Below are 20,613 nucleotides of genomic sequence, written 5' to 3' on the forward strand. Positions count from 1 at the left end.
TTAGCATGGTTAGGTAAGACCTAGTCTCCAGCGACAACGAATGAGATCGGAGGAATATTGATAAAAACCTAGCTTAGGTTGATGGCCTGCATCTCCTTATACCATAGCTCGACACAATCTCGACGGTGCATCCAAAGATGAGAATATTGGTTAGACATATGCTAAAATACAAGCATGAGTTTGACTTCTCCATTATCAAAACATGATTAAAAAACAAAAACAAAGTTTTTTTTTTTTTTTTAATAATGATAAATCTCTTTAGACTCTAAATTAAGTATATATGTGTGTATGTATATATAAATATTATATATATTATTCGGAAACACGCTTTTGTACAGTTCTGATCGTAACCAAATCATATTTTGAACTCTATCAGTATCGCCTAAGAGTATGGTGCAGCCTATTAAACCATCCACAACTTTTGAACATCAAAGATTGGGGATGATATTGGAAATCACATTATTACCGCTATAATATGGTGGGATTCTTTGACTGACAAGATTTGCACCTCTTCGTTAATGAGCTACAAATTGAATATTTACTTGATATGTCAAGTGTTCTCTGATACTTCTTTCTCCAGAGTCCTAACTTTATTGCTTCATCTTACCACATGCATCTAATGTTAGGTCTCAATGGATATTAAATTTAGTTAAGGGAAATAAACCATTCAGATTTCGGTTTAGAACAAGGAAAGGGATGGATGAAGGCCACGCTCTAACAGAAATAGCATCCGAAGCGCAGGCTAGAGTGGTCATTTCAGACTCTAAAAACCACCGACCTTTTTATTGGAACCCCCCGTAGTATTCCGTGACGAACAGGCGCAATCTTTTGTCGCCACGCACGAAAAACCACACACCCTAACAGGTGGCTGCGAAGCACGTGCACCCAGGCACACGTGTCAGCCGATCCCGAGCTCCTTCGCATGTGCCAACGGGCTGGCGGGCAGCCCGGTCAGGGCGAAGCCGCCCACAGACACCCACCCACCTCCTTACGTCATTTGGTAGGCACAAGCAGTTACATTCCCTGCCCTCCTAACATGAACCAATGGCATTCCGGGCCCACCCCCGGGCAGTCCCTGGACTGCCCCAAGCCCAACCCCAAGCTAACCCCAACCCTAAGCCCAAACCTCAGTGTCTCACCAAACCTTCTTGCAGACCTTCAAACGCTCCAGCGAAGCCCCTTTCAGATCTCTCCTTATAGCCTCATACCTAGCTCCTCTCTTTAATACTCTAAACCCACCCTCTCACCAAGGCCTGGAGTCTCTCTCTCTCTCTCTCTCTGCTTTTCTGACTACATATCTTCAAGTTGTTACTACTGCTCCTCCGTTCTCTTTCCCTCTCCTTTCTACCACATCTCTTTCCACAAGAGGTGAGAAAGCTTGTAGATTAAGTACTTTTTTGTGGGTAGAATAAGTACTTCTTGTTTGCCATCTAAGTATCTAACATTTGAAGGCTGGACAACCGATGAACCTTGTTGCTTTTCTTTTCCATATGAGCTAGGCGTCATGCATGGGAGTGAGATCTCTCATTATGTTGAAAGATACCATCATCTTAACACTACTCATCTGCTCCCTCCCTCTGTCTTTTTCCCCTCTTTTGCAGGTCTTTCAAGTTTGGTGGATGGAGAGCATCAAATCCCATCAACTCCTCTTTCCAAGCTCTACTCCTCACTCGGTAAGAGAAAAATGCAAAGAAAGCCATCTTTCCTTCATCCTTTCAATCTACCGTGAGCTGAATCATCCATATTTTCATTGCAGGAAGTCTTCTGCTCCGGTCTCACTACAGTAAACAATCTCAACAATGGTATGAACGTTGCCATGACAAACTTTGCGAGATTCGTGATCGATGGTAGAAGCATGGTCGGCTTTCCTGGGGATCTCATCTTTACAAGGAGCAGAAGACTTTCACTAGAACCAACCAAGGTTCCTTGTTATTAATGCCTTAGCGGTGCTATCCTACCCGAGCTTTTCCCTCGACCTCCACTACTACCCTTATCCTTCTTCACACACCTATCACCTCTTCTCCTTTCGCAGTCTTGCAGGTTCAAGTCTTCTTGACCTTGTAAGGCCTTTTCTTGACCTTGTAAGACCCCATCCCCCTTTGGTCCTCTTCGTCTCCTTCTCTACCACGAGCTTCCTCCTCGTGCTCATTGACCAAGTCCTTTGTCGCCATCTTCCTCCCTTCTCGCCCACCTCTTGCTCTCGTTCCTCGTCTATCCCTTCTGAGCTATTTACCTGGAAGTGCATGGATGCTTCTTCTCTTAATTTAGTATTTGAATGCATAGGACTCTCCGAAAGATTTCAAGCTCCCCTCTAAGAGCTATATCTTTTGGTGGCTTTTCATTTTAGTCTATTGAAGTTTAAATCTTGTTTTTTCGCCAGTCTTTTCTTTGTTTTTTTCTGTATTATGTGTGCAGAGGAAATATGCCTGTCTGCAGGTATCCGTTCCTTTTGTTTTACATGTTAATGGGTTTGATGAGTGATCAATAGAGAGTAAAATATTCTTCTCGTGACCAATCGAGGCTGTTACAACGTATGTAGCACTTTGGATTATTTGACTCTTTTTGTTTGGTAGTTTGCTATGATTTCCCCTGGAATATGCCTTTTGGTAAAGTTCTTTTCGTGTGTCTTCTTATGGGCTTGGAGCCTATCACAAATGAACCAGTTAAGAGTAAAGGTTTTCTGTACCTCCATATGAAAGGCGCACAATAAGATTGCATGGACCTTGTCCTTCCACTTGTCCTCTCACTCGCACATCAGCAGATATATGCTTAACTTAGCATAAAAGACAAAGCATCGGAAAATTTGACCAATAGTTTTATTACCTATTTGCTTTAGATCTTAGACAAATCTATCTTGGGATGCGTGGTTTCAGATCAGATAATGTGGAGCCAATTAAATACAATCTATTTAGAAAGCATAATTTATCATCAAGAAGACTGGGTTCTGCTGGGTAGCTCCCCTCTCGTGCATGTGTTTTGGAGAGTTCTAGTATCATCCATGAAGGCTAGGAGGCAATTCTACTATAGTTGTTAAATAGAAAAAGCACTATGTATGGTTAAAAACAAGAATAGAATAGCAAAAATATATAATTAGGTAGCAATGTTGAGGGAATTTTGGAGAGGGGAATATACATCCTGAACCTAAGGATTAGGATATGATAAGTTGGCAACTACCTCATCAGCAATTGTTGGGTGAGGCAAGAGTATTATAATGTTGTATCTACAGCAACTAGTTTGAGGACTAAATATTATATATCAATATTCTTGTGTACCATATTCTAGCATCGACACCCTCTAAAATGCATACAAATAAAGCTTGTTTATCACAGAGTGTCTCTCGTTACCGATTTTGTTGCAAGGCCATAATAATATGCATGGATGTGACTCCATACTTGACTTCTTGCATGCTTAGTTGATATTTCTTCCATGTGTCATTCATATTCTAAGTATTGATTTCTCAAGATCAATGGTGTTATCTTTTGTTGCCTTTTGAAAATTAAAGCCCTGCCTAATTAAAGCAACATGGCAAAATAAATGATCGAGGTTTTTTTTTGATGAAAAAGAAATGTTCAAGTTGTAGGACAGCAAAAGGCATGCTTATGTGCTCAAGTCCTGAGATAACCATGCGTAACTAAAATGACATCGAGCATCAAATAACAAATTATGAAGATGTCGCAAAGCAAAAACGGCAATATTGGCTTGCCTGCTGAAAACTTCTTTCAATTACAGCATACTGTGGTCATTTTGGATCTGATAGAACGAATCTATAGGAGACAACAGTACCCGTGATTTTGTGGAGGCCAAATGATGAAGCTGATACTTCAGGCAACATGATTTAACTCCACTCTTGATGGGCATTCAAATCAATCAACTAAAGGAACCGACAAGGTCCCACTAAGAAGCAATAAATGGATTGGAGGATCGATACTACTTTCTTATTGTCCCTTGACCTTACTGTTCATTACATTTTCCACCAAAAATTATGGTAACAAAGGCTTGCAAGCTACTATTCAGTCCCATTGGATGCTCGAGCGCCCACAGAGATCAGTAGGGTCATCCATTTACTTGGGGGAGGAAAAAAAGCAAGGAATGGCAAAGTCCTTCCACTAAAGCTTGTAGTTAATGCAAGTCTTCATGCTGTCGACATGAGACTCTATAGCTTGAAAGCTATGGTTATGATTGGCATTCATACCTCTCTCCCCTTTAGGCCTCCTTTCCTTGTGGAAGCCACTAAACCTTGTCTACTACCAACAGCACGTCAACATTTATTCAACAAAGCTTTTCTATCATAATAATGCCTTTGGAATGCATTTATGAGGCGTCCACTACCTCTTGCTGTCCTGTCCATAGACAGCTCTCTTCTGTTGGGGTGAAATGATCGTTTCATACGTTGGTTTGTTTGGCTTTGAATGCTTGCTTCCTGTCCACTCGAAACTTTTCCATGAAAAGCATTAATGTCACACATTTAAAAGCTATCATCATTAAGGGTATGACTGATCACTGAGCCGTGGGTTGGACGCAGGAGTTCATTTTAAGGAGCTTCTGGTTATCAAGAACAAAAAGGATCCCCACCATATCCTGGTACTACAAGTTACAAGGTCCAAGTAGAATTAGGAGTCACTGGTCGCGCCCTTCTTATACATCTTATTGTAAATACTTAGAATATTATTCTCCATAGTTTTATTTCTTGATGAGCAAAAGGCAGATATTGTAGGCCATGCGTGTGCTCTCTTGTGTAACTTCTTTTTTTTTTTTTTTTGCCTAACAAAAAAAAAAAAAAGAATGGCGGAAATGCTGCGTAATCCTGGAACCCCTCACAAGTGCATGGGCAGAAGAAAGCTAGCGACTCCTATCAGAGGATAAATTCTTCATAGGCCCTTTTCTTTTGTAATATTCAAGAGCTGGCTACATAAAACTATTTGTTTCCTGGTGAGGGTTACATATATTAATCCTTTTGAAAGCACATGTTTAATATGTCTCCATTAGCCAAAATATATAATTTAATTGGAAAATGGTCAGTCTGATCATCTCAGAGGTGTCTATATGAACTATCTGTTTAGTTCATTTATGTGTACCAGGGATTCGATTTATGTGTACCACCCATAACCAAATTGTTTTCGCCATCAACATCTTCCATTTCTACAGCTTATCCATCCCCTTTTTCTGAGGAAATTTTCCTTCTTTCATGTGAAACTCATACTGATCCCGATCCTGGCCGGGCTCAGCAGATAGGTTGACTGGGCCATTCATTCTTCCCCAGCTTATCGCTCTCTGCTTTATAACATCCTTCCAACAGGATTTTTCTTCCAATGATAGGAGGTATACTTATCAGGCACAAGCAGCTTGCATGAGTTTTGAGCAATAAACTGGGGCTAGAAAGGTTGTAACTGTTGGCTGCTGTTTCGAGTGTTTCAAAACACCAAATTACGTACCTTTGTTTTTATCCATATAAACCTATCTTTTATGTACATGTGCCTGTTGGGAATTTTACCATTGGATATTTGAATGGTCGCCACTGTTGAACCGAACAGTTGCTATCATATTTGAACGCTCAACCGTACTGGTTGTAAAGGACTTCTTTATAAATACGTGATTTTCCTTTTCATTCCGATCTACATTTATCTTTGTTGCTTTTCTGAAAAGGTTCTTTCCATTTCTCCATTCTCAACTTTGCAAAAGAAGCATCTATTATTTTTCTGTTCTCTTCTCTGCAAAAATACTATTATATCTGATGCTTAAGGCAAAGGACAACTAGAATCAAATCTTGTAATTGGAAGTGTGTCCTTACAAAAGTCTTACTATTGTTGAATGATGAAGGACAGATACGTCGGGACCCTTCTTGCCAAGTCTTTTATTCTGAAAAATATAAAATCCATTTTTAAGGACAACACCATCCACCTGCTCTATAACTAAGTTTCTTTTTTACTCAATTTATTCTTATTTATTTATTTTAATTTAATTATTTATATCTTCTTATAAAAATTTGCATTCATGACTTAAATTTTCAACAGTTACAGCCTTATGTTTTGGAAATAAATGACTGTAATGATTTCTCACTCTTTCTGTCAAATAAAATAAATTATTGTATAACCATAGCAGCATCAGGATACACTTTGACCCTCGGGTATTACAGCTCAAGTATTTCTAGAGCTCTATAAAAAAAAAATTATTGATTAAAATCATTTTATCATGTATATCTTGGATCATCCAATAAGAAATCATCACATCATTTTTTTTTTTTTTTGAGGTGAAGGGAGGTGTATGTACCATCTGGCTTTTATTTCAGAAAGGAACAAGGTTACGGTGTTTGAATTCAGTGTTTGCTAAAAATTATTAGCCGACATCTTGTCCCAGCAGACGTAACAAAATTACAGTGTCATTAAGGAAAAAACAAAGAGTCACAAAGAGGAGAAGAAGAAAAACACTGAGAAGTTGAAGTGGCGTTCTGGTGTAGACCATCTAACTACCTACTGAATCAAGAATGGAATATGAACTTCCACTGAATTGATGACACAACCACCCAGCTTTGATAGTGTGAAGCAAGGAAAGTTTGTGGAAAATGCTGGAGAGCCAAGTTGCTGATGTTCCGCTGCACCATCATAGAGATCACGAGAGAGAAGCTAGCTAGTACCAAAATCCATACGGTCTATTGGTGTTCAGATGCAGGTGAAGAGAATTTAGCCATCTGGAAGACGATGATTCAGACATTTTATTTAATTTTTGTCACATCATTTGTTATTGGGATAAAATTCATTGCCATGTGAGCTGTGTGAATAGAAAAATATTCATTTTAACCACTAACTTGCAACTTTTGCTGATTTGAATAAAAAAATATATTTTTTTAAATAATATTATAATTTTTTATTGAATGATCCAAGATACATGTCGTAGAACAGTTCTAACCAATAATTTTTCTTATAAAAAAATCTCCACTCAAAATAGGCTAAAATATCTGGATATTTAAGTTCCAAAGCAGTCTTTTTACCAACCGACATGCTGCATGAAAAATTTTGGTTCAAATCGTGACTCAGTCGGCCTAGCCCAGGAGCTCATAAATCATGCAAGAGCAGGATCATGTTTATTAACTTAAAACCCAACCAAACGTACGGGACCTATGAAGTCATTTTCTGGTGATTTTGGCTTCTATTTTCTCTTCTTTTTCTCGAATAATATGGCGGTCAGGTTTCATCTTCTTAGAATACATTTATGATGATGATAATGGCCCGAAAATCTCCTGCAATCAAGGTCATAAAAGCCAGTTAAGTTTGGGGATGGGTTCTTATTAATCCAAATACATATGAACCTCAGACTTAAGCTTTTAATATCTGAATGTTAATGAACCAAAGCAATGTAACGCAGAGCTTTTACTCTTTGATGTCTGAGTTCATGAGCTTAGTGATTTTTGATGTGTTTTTCGCTTTCATTCAAACAAAAAAAAAAAAAAAAAAGATTTTTGATGGGTTTCCCATCCTGTCCTAATATATTTTTTTAAATAAAGATTGCAGAACTTAGATAGACAGCATTTTTTATTTGCAGCCTACATTTTTTTAAAATTTTTTATTTTATGTAAAGGGATGTACGCGACCACCCGGAATTGTTTAAGACTCTTGAGTCCTGGGATACATGAAGATTTCTATGACCACCAAAAATTCTTGGTACACTGCCGGCATAGAAAATCAGACGTACGTAGAGTACATTATTTTATTTTATTGGGCTACATAATGATTATTTTTTAACATATATTTAATATTTATAATTTTATTTTTTTTATATAAAATTTTAAATGATAAAAATATTTTTTTTCTTCTGAAAAAATTATATGATATCCTATATCGATATTATGATATCCTACATTGAAATTATGACTTTCTGTATAAGTTGTCATAATTTTTTCACATGATATCATAAAAGAAAAAATATATTTTCGTTATTACTAAAAATTTTTCAATAACAAAAATATCCTTCTCTCTTTATGATATTACATGAAAAAATTATAATATTTTATGCAGAAAATCATAATTTCAACTCAGAATGCTATAATATTGGTATAAAATATTATAATTTTTTTTAAAAAAAAATATTTTTATCATTCAAAATTTTAAATAAAAAAATAAAACTACGGACATTAAATGGATATTAAATATGCATTGAAAAATAATGGCTATATGGTCCAATCGATAAAGCGATATGCTCCACGTCAGATTTTCTACGGCATAAACGGTGTACAAAGAATTTCTCCTATGATCACAGTCTTTAAGAAACCCCCAAAAAAAATGCTAACATATGATGCCGATGTGGATATATGAAGCTAAACCTCTTCAATCTAAGAAAGAAAGGAGAAGCCTATTTCATTTGTAGTTATATTGCGTCCTTCTTAAAGCACATTGCACCCAAATATGTGCCACAAGTCATCATTTTTCGGTTATACACTTGGAACGTACCTAGCATTTTTCTTTTTTTTTTTTTTGAGGAAAGTGGAGACTAATGGAAGCCATTAGCCACCAAAATTTTATTAAAGTGAAATAATTATATCTAGAAATGTTGAAGACTGTACAAGAACAAAATGGAGAGGAGGGCTCGACAAAAGTGCTAGAGAATTTACAAGGGAAGATATAAGGACTCAGAAGAAGTCATGAGACAGTGCAACCAGAAGATCGCAGGGATATTATCATGAGGCTTACAAACTGCAGTTTTTTTCATCATTATCCCAAGTACAAAAGGGGCAGCTGAAGTACAAAAGTGAGGTGCCAACTGAGTGTAAATCATAAGTGGATAACCTGGATAATTTTCAACACAACAGAGGCCTCCTTGATCAAGGAAGAGTCCCACGATTGATACCAAAACTAAGCTTGATTTTTCTCCAGATTTGCACGAATCCAGGCATCTGTTTATCCCCACATATTAGTGATCAATCATTTAGTGGACTGACAATTTTTGAGGCAATAAGATCAGCATCTGAATTCTTGTTTAAGAAGATATGGACATTTCTTTCTTGCCAGCAGCTCCAAATTACTGCAGCAACAAGTATAAAAATGGCTAGTTGTTGATCCTTTGTACCTAGAATTTGATGCATTCTTCTATTGTACTTATGAAGCCTTGAAAGAAAGAAACAGATTACAATCATCTATGTGACCTCCCCATGTTCTCAATGTTGTATTTCTTCCTCTTTGTGTTTCCACATCATAGTTGGTTTCCATCCTTTGTTCTTTCCAGTTGATCAAGAAGTTTGAAATGATTTCATGATTGAAATATTTCTTACATTATATATCCTTTTCATATTACTTAGAGCAAATCACAGAGTTATCAGAAATACTAATTCTATTTTCCTGAATTATGCCCACATTTTAATTTCAATATCCAATTTATTTGATTGGTTTGGAAAGTCCTATTTGGATTGAGAAATAACTTGGAAATTATCTAGGTCACGGTGCCACAAATATCGAAGACTCTGCTTATTTTGGAACAGTGAAGGGAAGAAATTGACTCATCTTTCTAAATAAGATGAAAGGCATAAAAGATATCATTTGATCCAATATTTTATTAAAAAAATAAAAAAAAGTGATCTAATGGAAATCAAATAACGAGTGCTCCATCCGGCATGTTAGGGGTAAAATAGGAGACTTACGGATCCCTCAATTGCATTGAGCCACATTGGGCAAGGAAGTCGATCCAAATTACTCATCCAAGATAAACATAAAATGAGGATGGAGCTCTGATGGTGTATGGATGGCAACATAAAATATGGTACATGCATGCACGATGGGTGGCCATTAAACAATTCGTATAATATATATTGCCCGGTCTATGCTCATGTGCAGCCATCCATCTTATAACGGACAGCATCTATAGGTACACTATACCCTATGATGCCATAAGTGAACTGTAGAGAATCAGTACTCTTGTAAAATGGATTGAGTGCAACTTATGATTTTGTTGAATTTTATATAAATCAAACCATATGGCATCCGTACAACATGAACAAATAATATACAGATTGGTGCACAAATTGATAAAAAATAAAATAAATTTTTCTTACAAAATTCTTTTTTCTGAAAAGTATGCTAGAAATTTATGTTTGCTATTGTCCAAATTCTATCCTGTGCCATGCAAATATTAAGTCCAACATCCATGGCGCACCTAACACTATTTGTTCTGACCAGAATATGGAGGATACCAAACTCCTCGAAAGCAAAATGGAGGATCCAAAATGTGGCAAATCACTGACTCAGCCCTGCCCATCAATCCCAATACTATCTGAAAGAGAGAGAGAGAGGTTGTTGGCTGCAGTTGTCTTGTCATGGTTGGAGCTAGCATTGCTCCCTCTATCGATCCAGCTTAAAATGGAATCCAATCCAAAGCTCCCATTTCATCCATCGTTTTGTGAGGGGCCTTTATCTCCTCGTCTCTTGTCAAAGTCCACATACGCGTATAGCTCCCTTGGTTTCATTGCTTGTGGGATTGGAACTATCCACCAGTTCCGTATGGAAGGATGTAAGCAATTTTTGGCACCACCTTCTATGCTACTTTGCCTTTCCCTATCCTAGCAGCACTCTGATAAGCCTATGCTTGCTATCCCCCAACCCTACCTTGGAGATTTCTCCGAGTGCATCAATTTCTGCAGCCTGTCTTATTAATCAATTGGTGCTTTTGATTGGCTTGCAATATTGCTACAGCTCTATATCCAATCAAACTTGTTCCATAGAAACTATTAGCAACAACCAGAAAAGAGTTTTAATACTAAATAACAGTATTACAACCGTTATGATGGCCCTTATTATAGTTTCAGCCATGCCCTCTTATGCTTTTAAGGTAAATAATATGAAAAAATATGACAGCTGTTGTTTTTCATCATAGCAAACCATAATAATATAAACAATAATCATTATATTTACTCATAATTTCGTTTAAATGAAATAATGTTTTTTCCATAATTGTCTCCTTTTTTTTTGCTTTAAAATTCTCTTCAAAAGTGATTGTATGGTCTAAAAATAATATTATTTTATTTGATGAAAAGTGAAGGAAAAGTAACGCCATAATCTTTGCATTATTATCAGCTATTTCCTGTTAGTAATTTTTTTTAAGTTTAATAATTCAAAAATTATTTTTTGGACAAATGGTGACTATTATGACCATTATAACAGTCCTTAATGGTTTCAGTAGGTTCTGCTAACAATGCATCACTTAAAAACTTGATGAACATAACGTACCATGGATGAACATATCCAATGGTCTCATATGCCATAGGGGGATCTCGATGATTAATTCCATGCTAATAATTAGATACATGAGAATATGGCATATGAAATAATTCATTTTCTATAATCACGAGAATTTCAACAAAACTGTGAAAATATTGAAGAAGAGGGGTGCCAACCGGCTATGTCGTGTGATATCGCGAATCTCAAAGCTACATAAAGTAGGAAAAAAAAAGAAAGAAAAAAAGTTGGAGTCTTCTTCTCCATCGAATCCACCATGGATTAGGACTCTTAGAGCTATCAAAACTCTAGAAGATTCTCTATACATATCCCTCTCCCCCCTAAGGCTCTTCACCGGCAAACATCGAGCTTCTTTCTCCTAGTGAAGCCACGGCAGCCCCTACTTGTGCCCGTCAGAAATCAGGGTCTGAAATACTACCAGAGCTCAAGGTAAGCTTCGACTATTCTTTCTCTCTCTTTTCTTTCTCCCCATGGCCCCAAACCTCACCGTCGGCCACCGACTTCACTGGAAATCTGCCATGAAGAAGTCTCCTATTTTTTTTCCCTTGATTTGGCTGTCGTTCGACCCTCGCCACTGGCCACCCACTGCTGGCCACCATCGACTGCACACCACCGCCCATTATCGGACCTCCAATCGTGCCGCCACATCTCGCCAAAGCACCAGCCCCCCTCGTGTCCCTTCTTTGTTCGGCCAGAAAAAAAAAAAAAGAAGAAAAGAAAAGAATGAAGCAGAAGAAGAAAAGAAAAGAAAAAAAAAAGAGAGAAAAAAATTTTTTTTCTCCCCGCTCTCTCTTCCTTCTCTTTCTAGAGTTTTTCTCCCTTTATTTTTTCTCCATCCGATTCACGGACCCTCGTATGAACTTGAGATGATATATCCAAAAAAGCCTAAAACTGCTTTAATATCCATGCAAGATGTTGGACCCCAACCTGGTCATGTCGAATACTCTTGAAATTCCTATTGATTAACCATATGATTGATTTTGATCTTGATTCCAATCCATGCATCATAATTTCTTGATTGAGTCACCTAAATTTGATCCTCCTCTAAAAGATCTTAAATTATCCCAGCATCCGGACTGCCTGTTGAACTGATCATCTGATTTACAGTCTTCTTTTTTTATGATTGAATTAATAAATAAAAATTAATGATGCTTTCAATACGTTAAATAAGTTTGATAAATTCATCTATCAAAATTTAAAGGGCTAGAACGAAAAAAAATAAGTAACTCTGATACTTTTTACTTATTTTTAAAATTATCGACTATTTTATCATGAAAAAAAATATTTTATATTTTCATAAAATAAGGATCAAGTATATACATTATAAAATTTATGATTTAATTTATGAATATTTTAATATAAATGAGTTTTTATGAAATATAAACTTCATATTTATAAAATTTTTATTTTATCATGAAAAGAATGATTTCACGATTGTATTACTATTAAAAATTATTGATAGATCATGAACTTTATGAAATTATCTAGTATCTTATTTATGCATGATTTAAAAAATATGATTTGATGAAATATAATTTAAGAATGCTTATTTTAAAGAATATAGAAAAAAACTCTCACATAGCTATATACGATCCTGCCAATGGATAATAGTAGTTGGTATACGACCCTACCAATGGGTAATAATAGTTGATACATGATTATGGTCCTATCACGGGTATAATAGTGATCCTCGTATTTAGTCTGAGAGAATTATTAAGAAACATGATATGATAAAAAGATAAATAATTTATGACTTTATTGATCAAGTTAACATGATTTTTAAATTTATGATTGATGGTAAAATGATATTAGAAACTATGTTTATGAAAATTATATAATTTATGCATATGTAAGAGTATGATTTATTTATAATATACTATTATGAAAGTTTTATATTCCAATGATCATCATCTTTTTTAAGTGATTTATTGATGCATGTATAAACTTATGCTTGATCTGGATAAGATAATGTAATGTTTACTTACTGAATTGGTGTAGCTCATATCTTTTTTTTTTCTTTTTCTATCCAGATAAATAAGATTAGGAAGAAAGGATGATCCAAGCTTGAGGGTCTACGTTAGTGGACTTGGAGATTTTGTAGCTAAATTTTAATTTATAGGATGATTATGAACTTGTAATGAACTATTGATGAATTTTGAGATGTAGATTTGATATTTAATTTTGGATTTAAATATTCTGAGTCAATATTGGATTATTTACTTGATGAATAATGAAATTGATCTTTTGTTATAACTTATTTTTGATGGATTTTAGCTGAAGATGATTGATTGACTTCATGTTATCGTGGGCCCCATCCCTCGATAGTATAGTCGTGTTATGTCTCAGATTTGGGATATGATATTTTATGATATCAGAATAATAGGTTTGATCATGGGTAGACTTAAAGTCTAGCAATGAGTAGATAGATCTTGTTTAGCTAGATCATATTTAATTAAATAAGAATAGATAATTTTTTTTAGAGTTTTCGTTGCTCATTTAAGGAAGTTAATTAATGTTAATATTTTTTTATCTAGATAACAATGAGCAACAGAGAGAATAAAGTCTCAACGAATCCTATCAGTAGAAAGAGAAGAGCAAGAAGGACTACAAGAGAAAATATTAGCCAATCAATTGAGCAGGCCCCTAATGCACCGGTCACTCAGACAGATATTGCTGGAATATGTCAAGTAGTGGCCAAGCTTATTCAATAACAGCAAACACAAGTCGCTTCTCAACTTGCATAATTTTTAGGTCATATTATGAGAGGTTTAGAAGGCTTAATCCATCGCTGTTTGAGGATGGATCTGATCCTCTGGTTGCAGAGACATGGATTCAAGAAATGGAAAAGATTTTTGATGCACTACAGTATTCTAAGGATATGAAGGTTAGGTTAGCCACTCCTATGCTAAAAGAAAATGCTAAATTTTGGTGGATGACAATAAAGGTTGTATATGAAAATAATAATAATCAATTGACATGGGAGGAGTTCAAAAAGAGATTTTATAATCAGTATTTTTCTGAGTCAGTGAGATTAGTGAAAGAAAATGAGTTTTTGAATTTGAGACAAAAAGATAATATGACAGTACTGGAGTATGCAAATAAATTCAATGAGTTAGATCGATTTTGCCTCCAACTTATAAAGTCTAAAAAAAGCAAAGTAAATAGATTTGAGCATAGTCTAGGATATAAAATTCGATCTTTTTTATCCTCTCATCTTTTTAATGGCTACAAGGATGTATTAGAATGAGCTTTGAAAGTAAAATCAGATATTAAAAGATCGGAACAAGAAAGAAAAAATAAGAAGAGGTCTAAACCAACTGAAACTTGGAGTAACCAACATGACAACTTATAGAACCACTTTAATAAGAAAAAAAGAACCAAGATTTGTAAGTACTGTGGTAAAAATCATAGTGGGTCTCACAATAAGAAACTTAGAATATGCTTTGAGTGCGGCAAGAGAGGACATTTAGCATGAGATTATCTTAATAAAAAGAACGACTTTAAGTCCGCCAAACTCACTAATCAGAATCAAAAAAGAAAATGCACGAGTATTTGTTATGACTGAGCAGGATGCCAATACAAGTGATCAAGTTATTACAGATACGATTCTAGTCAACCCATAGATACCCATATATTGTTTGATTATAATTTTTTTATTCTTTTATGTCTTTCAAGTTTAATTGTATATTCAAAGAATTGAATAAATCACTATATGTGATTTCTTCACTTAAGAAAAGTTATTCTCATTGATGTTTTATTTAAGAATTACGTCATAAAAAAATTAGGGGTTGACAGAAACTAATTTAAAATATGATAAAGATATATAAAAATAAAGTATCCTCACTTATTTGAAAATGAAGATATATCAAGTTTCGAGGATGAAACTTTTTTTAAAGGGGGTAGAATGTAATATCCCGAATCTCAAAGCTACCCAAGGTAGGAAAAAAAAAAGAAAAGAAAAAAAAGCTAAAGACTCCTAAAGGGAGTCTTCTTCCCCACCGAATCCACCATGGATTCGGACCCCTAGGGCTACCAAAACCCTAGGAGATTCTCCACATATATTCCTCTCCCTCCTAAGGCTCTCCACCGGCAAACATCGAGCTTCTTTCTCCTCTTTTTCTCCTGGTGAAGCCACGGTAGCCCATACTTTATGTCCGTCAGCAATTGGGGTCGAAGACACTACCGGAGCGTGAGGTAAGCTTCGACTCTTTTTCCTCTTCCTCTTCCCTTTCTCCCCATGGCCACAACCTCACCGTCGGCCGTCGACTTCACCAAAAATCTATCATGAAGAAATTTCTAATATTTGATTTTTTTTCCTTGTTTTGGCTGTCGTTCGGCCCTTGCCGGCCGCAACCCATTGCTAGCCACCATTGGCGCGATCCATTGTCGAACCTTTGGTCGTGCCGCCACATCTTGCTAGAGCATCAGGCCTCCCCCTCGTGTCCCTCCTCTGTTCGACTAGGAAAAAAAAGAAGAAAAGAAAAGAAAGAAGAAGAAAAGAAAAGAAAAGAAAAAAAAAGAGAGAAAAAGGTTTTCTTTTTCTTCTCTCTCTCTCCTTCTTTCTCTAAGGTTTTTTCCTTCTATTCTCTCTCCATCTGATTCACGGACTCTCGTATGAACTTAAGATGATGTACTCAAAGAAGTTCGAAACTGCTTTAATATCGGTGCAAGATGTCGGACCCCATCCTGATTATGTCGAATACTCTTGAAATCTCTATTGATTAATCATATAATTGATCTTGACCTTGATTCCAATCTGTGCCTCATGATTTCTTGATCGAGGCACCTAGATTTGATCCTCGTTTAGAAGATCCTGAATTATCTCAGTATTCGGACTGCTTGTTAAATTGACCATCCGATTTATAGTCTTCTTTCTTTATGATTGAATTAATAAATAAAAATAATGATGCTTTTAATATGTTAAATAGGCTTGATAAATTTATCTATCAAAATTTGATGGGCTAAGACGAAAAAGATAAATAATCCTGACACTTCTTACTTACTTTTGAAATTATTGATTATTTTATTATGAAAAAAATTATTCTGTATTTTCATAAAATAAAGATCAAGTATATATATTGTAAAATTCATGATTTATGATAAAATAGTGATTTATGAATATTTTAATATGAATAATTTTTTATGAAATATAAACTTTATATTTATAAAATTTTTATTTTATCATGAAAAGAATGATTTCATGATTGTATTACTATTAAAAATTATTTATGGATCATGAATTTTATAAAATTATCTAGTATCTTATTTATGCATGATTTAAGAAAATATGATTTGATAAAATATGATTTAAGAATGTTTATTTTAAAGAATATAGAAGAAAGCTCTCAAATGGCTATGTATGATCCTGCCAATGGATAATAGTAGTTGGTATACGATCCTGCTAACGGATAATAGTAGTTGGTATACGATCTTGTTAACGGATAATAGTAGTTGATACATGATTATGGTCCTGTTACGGATATAATAGTGATTTTAGCATTTAGTCTGAGAGAATTATTAAGAAGCATGATATGATAAAAGGACGAATGATTTATGACCTTATTGATAAAGTTAATATAATTTATAAATTTATGATTGATGGTAAAATGATATTAGAAACTATATTTATGAAAATTGCATGATCTATGCATATGTGAGAATATGATTTATTTATAATATACTATTATGAAAGTTTTAAATTTCAATGATCATCATCTTCTTTAAGTGATTTATTGATGCATGTGTAAACTTATGCTTAATCCGAATAAAATAGTGTAAGGTTTACTTACTGAGTTGGTGTAGTTCATCTTTTTTTTTCTTTGTTTGTTCAGGCAAATAAGGTTAGGAAGGATGATCCAAGCTTGTGGGTCTACGTTAGCGGGTTTGAAGATTTTACAGCTAAATTTTAATTTATAAGATGATTATGGACTTGTAATGAACTATTGATAAATTTTGAGATATATGTTTGATATTTAATTTTGGATTTAGATGTTCTAAACCAATATTAGATTATTTGTTTGATGAATAATGGAATTGAATCTTTTACTATAACTTATTTTTAATGGATTTTAGCTGATTATGATTGATTGGCTTTGTGTTATCGTGGACCCCATCTCTTGATAGCATGGTCATGTTATATCTCAAATTTGAGGCATGATATGTCGATGAAGTTAATGGGTGTCAAATGTTATTTAGATTCAATCATTTCCTCTCATTCTAATTTGAATATAACTTCCTCATATTTTACTTTTATTAAGAAAAATAAAACTATATATTTTAAAGAAAAGGTCAAATTATCATGCTTTTCTTTCTTCCTTGTCATGTATTTAATTTTTTTTAATTAAACGCCTTCATATGTTGGTTTCCTAAATCCTATTTATGTTAAGTATACTACATGCAAGTATACTTGAGAAATACCAAAGGATATGTTAAGCATGGAAAATGATTGTTTTGTTGAAGTGCATGTTAAGTGATTTTGGTGGCCATTGTTTAAGACATACTTTACACAGGTTAGTTTCCTCATAGAAGCTTCCATGAAGCCTGTTACATAATAATTGTCCGCCGGTCCTAAGGCCTAATCACATTTTTTTAATTAGTTTCTTTTCTACTGTTCTACTAGGTCCAATAACCTAATCCAATACCCCCCTGATTCTAGCAACATGCTATAGTTATATGAGACCAAAAGAACCATCTGAATCTCTAACCTTGACTTCTAGGTGTTATGAAACCCTTCTGTAATTCTTTATTTCTTGTCAGATTTGATGATCTGAGCTGCATATGCTTCTCCCCTTACTTTTATATGGAAAAAGTTATCCTCATCGTGCCTTGCAATCCCACTATTACTAATTAAATGGGCATGCGGATTTTTATAAGTTATATATAGGATCATTGTCTGTCACAATTAACATTATTAAATCACACTTACTGCTGATCATAGCAATGGCGATTTATTTAATGTCCCAATAAAAGAGAGTGCATGATCCCCATGGTCTTTGTATGTCAATTTAGATGGGGTCCCTCATTAGCCAACCACTCCCCACATTTGTTTAAAAAAACTTATTTTGTTTAGCAGGTCATGTTGTCAAGGAATCAAGTTGGCATACATGATATGCTAGTTCTCCACAATGTATCAATCACTGAAAAAGTTGATGCTTGATTGGCGGAATAAGAATTCTATCATTGATCGAGACACCGAAAGGGATGGGCAACTCGCCATCACCTCCACGCATGGCGATTATAAGGCATATCGATGGATATAATAACTATGTTCAACACCATAAAGTAAACCCTATAACTCAAATTTTTGTATTTAACTTGTATAAAAATAAAAGTCGCACATTAGTAGAACAATAAGAAGAAGATAGTGGTGGCCATGGTAGTGGTGATTGGAAGTATATATAGAAACATATAGAATGATTATTATTTTTATTTTATCATAAGCATTCATGGATATAAGTGATTCAATTCAGAAGGTGTCTCCATGCAAATAGGATTTCAGTGTGAGTAGGAGAAATCTAACTAATGAGGGAGTTGGTGCAGGTGTTTTCAGAAGAAATAAATGGTCCAAATGGATGACAGATGGGCCTCTACACCAGCTAATGAGAAAGGAGACTATGCAGCCTTGAGGGTTTAGATGTGCCTTTGGACACCAAATTCTTTTCTTTTCCATGTTGATATAGACTGCTCCCAGTGTATGGTTGGCGTTGTGGTCTTGCATGGGAAAGCAAGCTTCTGAGAGGGCCCCTTCTCTACACAGCTCTACTAACCTTTTCTGTCTAAATCTATCAATTTAGTAGAATATTTTAACAAAGAAGTTAGACAAAGTTCAAGAAAATTTTAATTTAAAGCTTTATTTGATTTGTAAAGGTAGAAGGAATCATTCTACCTCCATCTATCATTAGTTTTAGGCTTAAGATTAACGTAGCTTTAATTGTCATTGCACTGCCAACACCTCCCAAGCATCTCACCCCTTGTACATAATGCATATAAAGCAGATGCAAGCATTGCACCAAATGCTTATCAGGAACTAAATGTATATTAGTAATAAAAGTTAAATTTTAGTCTTGTGCTAGATTCAAGTTTGTCAAGAAATATATGAAAAGACTGAAGATATTAAATAAAAACATATTTAAAAATAAATTAACTAGTTTAAGAAATTCTAGAACAATATAGAAAAAAAATTGCATGCAAAATTTTCAAAAGAGAGAGCTTGAGTGAAAGCAATTACGCTGACACTATCAACCATGAGACCAAAAGTGACGTATGTTAACGACCAGGACATTATAGTTTGGTTCTGTTTGAGCGGACCAATCTAGCACGCAACGCATCCAATGGCAGTTGATAAGAATGTGCCACCTTCCATGCTAGAGCCCACCACAAACCTTAAGCCATACCTTGGGTCCATCCAATGTTCCCACATAGCTATCTCATTTGGCCAAACATCATCCCACCATGTGGACTTGAGACATTAGAACATCAGTATCCTAGTAATATGGTGGTCACTAGAATTGGGAGCTCATGTTTAAAGTCTCCAATGCACCCTAGATAATTATATTGTGGCCACCCTCTCAATCATTTTCAATCTTATGTTTTCATGGAAATGAGCATTTTGTTAAAAACTTCAACATAGTTTGCGTCTAGAGATGGGCCTCTGGTGAACCTCCAAAACCAAATATATAAACCATCAACTCTATAATATTTTACTTATTTTTGGATAGGAAGAGACTTCACTAACTAGACCAGTTGTACCCTTAACTTTATACTGCATTTTAAATGATTGATATCATGCTCATATCATGTTAAACCTTGATGCAAGTCCATTGTATTATGTTTTAAGTTTATACTTTGTTCATTAACAACATAGATTCATGCTCCTAAGCCTAAACTCAACTAGTACATCTCGAGTATAGGTAAATTAAATTCAATTAAATTCCATTTAAATGAATTCAATTTGATCAAATTCTTTCAAGATTTTTATTAAACTAATATGAAAAAATAGAATATTGAAAAATATGAGTCTTTGGAAAAGATCATTCAAGGAAAAAAAGATGGATCAATGGCTATCAGCTCAGCCAACGTTGTCCTATCTTTGACAAATTTTGGTTATCCCCCATAAAAATTAGAATAATACTTAAGGCACGAGCCATTCTGACTGGTTTGATCCAATCATCAAAAACTATAACTGTTGCTGGTCAAACTGATAGTAACTTTCGGTCAAGTTCACGTGGAGATTATTTAAAAATAAAATTAGTACACGACCAACGGGACTCACGGGCAAACAAAGCCTGCCAATATTTGGCCTACGGTGAGGGCCACCAACACAAACGAGTGGGATCACATATTTTTATTATTATGATGATGATGATGATGATTATTATTATTATTATTATTATTATTA

The 20,613-nt window shown here is 34.8% G+C and overlaps 1 long non-coding RNA gene across 1 annotated transcript; it reads left to right on the forward strand.

The window, feature by feature from the left end:
* The first annotated feature begins 1,184 nt into the window (after positions 1 to 1,184).
* LOC105057311 (uncharacterized) lies at positions 1,185 to 2,515 on the forward strand. The gene is made up of 3 exons (XR_833973.4): positions 1,185 to 1,368; positions 1,602 to 1,673; positions 1,757 to 2,515. It is a non-coding gene; the product is annotated as an uncharacterized lncRNA (long non-coding RNA).
* Positions 2,516 to 20,613: the final 18,098 nt, after the last annotated feature.

This window comes from Elaeis guineensis, chromosome 14 (genome assembly GCF_000442705.2).
Source record: "Elaeis guineensis isolate ETL-2024a chromosome 14, EG11, whole genome shotgun sequence".
Taxonomy (NCBI): Eukaryota; Viridiplantae; Streptophyta; class Magnoliopsida; order Arecales; family Arecaceae; genus Elaeis; species Elaeis guineensis.